This window comes from Gymnodraco acuticeps, unplaced genomic scaffold, assembly GCF_902827175.1.
Source record: "Gymnodraco acuticeps unplaced genomic scaffold, fGymAcu1.1, whole genome shotgun sequence".
Taxonomy (NCBI): Eukaryota; Metazoa; Chordata; class Actinopteri; order Perciformes; family Bathydraconidae; genus Gymnodraco; species Gymnodraco acuticeps.
The window spans coordinates 419,957-421,889 of record NW_022990397.1 but is presented as its reverse complement, the minus strand read 5'-3'; positions in this window follow the sequence as shown (position 1 = coordinate 421,889).

Below are 1,933 nucleotides of genomic sequence, written 5' to 3'. Positions count from 1 at the left end.
CCCCCGTTTCCAAGTCTGTCTGTTTATTATGTATCCCCCTATAGGCAGTGGCGCACTGAACGTCCCGATCGGCCGGTACTGAAGATGTGGGCCGGTCGGATAAGTCACTAGCACCCCCCCGTTTGCAATTTACTAAAGATATTTACTAGCGGTACCGTGGTGGGCCGGTCGGATAAGTCACTAGCACCCCTCCCCCCCAACGTTGACAATTTACTAGCGGTATTTACTTGCGGTACCGAAGTGGGCCGGTCGAGAGTCCCGGGCTGATATTTAGTCCCAGTCCGCCCCTGCTTATAGGTAAGGCTTTTTAAATGTTGTGATCGTTGCAAACTGTTTCAAAACCATCATGACCTGATTATTTATGTTGGAGTAATCTCCAAGGTAAGTAAGACCGTTTGAGTTAACTCACATTTTACCTTCCTGAAGCCCAACCCCCTGATGTCGAGGAGGAAGACTTCTGGATATGCTCTTCATCCATTTTCTCAGATCCTGAACTCCTCTTCATCACCTCCCGCTGCGTCAGCTAGCTTATCAGACTGGTGTTGGCTGTTATATTTAAAAGGCAACATTGGTTTGTAAGCTGGCTGAAGTCTGTGGACCTTCAGCATCTTGTTTTTTGCCACTTCAGATGGATTATTTGTGGATTCAACGACCGTCTTTCAGTAACTGACTAAAAAAATATATAAATAATAAAATGATGAAAAGTATGATGCCCTTGTTATGTTTCTTTATTCCTAAACATTTGTTGGAAGCCATTTTGGATCAACATGTGATCTTTGCTCAGCAGATGGGGAGACTGGCTCCAAGTATCCCAAAGAATTCACTTCAAAATGTTTCCATTAATATACAAATCGCTCTGGTTTGGGACCTGAATACATGTCTAATATCAGAAACAGGTTTATTGCCTGGCAGGTTCACACATAGGCCTACGAGGAATTTGACTTGATGTCATGGTGCAGATATAAAATATAAAACAAGAAATCTAATGTAAAACAAAAAAAGTTTAAGTACACCGTAATAAAATATAGTTAAATAGCAATAAAATAAAGCAGTAATTTACATGGAAATAGAATGCTATGAATGAATTATATAGGATATAAAATATGAAACAAGAAATATGTGCGGTAAGCAGTATGAACATTGTGTGCATTAATGTAATGCATATAGAGACTACATTGTGGCAGAGGTAAGTGTCAGTGGGGGGCCGGGCCTTGTTTAAGAGGCTGGTAGCGGAGGGGAAGAAACTGTTCAGGTGGCGAGAGGTTTTGGTCCTGATGGAGCACAGCCTCCTGCCTGGGGGGTGAACAGTTTGTGTCCAGGGTGGGAGGGGTCGGCCACTATCTTCCCTGCCCGCCTCAGGGTTCTAGAGGCGTGGAGGAATGGCAGATTGCAGCCGATCACCTTCTCTGCAGAGCGGAGGACACGCTGCAGCGTGCCCTCATCCGTGGCTGTGGCATACCAGATGGTGATGGAGGAGGTGAGGATGCTGCTCTGTTAGGAACCACCCAGAGCTCTCGGAGCATCGGGGTTTATTCATCGTACTCTGGGTCAGAACCAAACATGCAGGAACAGCTTTTGGATAAGGAAAAACTTCCTGAACATCTGAAGTCTGCACCAACCCTGAGTTATTGTAAATCTAGACTAAAAATCAATTTTTACCGCTGCTTTTCCAGAGCTGATTTAACTATGTTTTACTATTACACTTCAGCATCCCTTGCAGCCTCAACTGTGTTTATGATGTCGACTTCTGTTGGTGTGTAACTGCTTATGTAGGGCACTTGTATGAAATGTGCAAGATAAATAAACTAACCCTAGCCTTCCGAGTGCCTTAGAAAGGCTTATCGTCTAAGTTGATTAATTCAGTCCATAATGAGTGTCCCTATGATACTTTTGACGTAAAGAAAAATGGGGAAAGTCAAGGATTGGCTGCAAC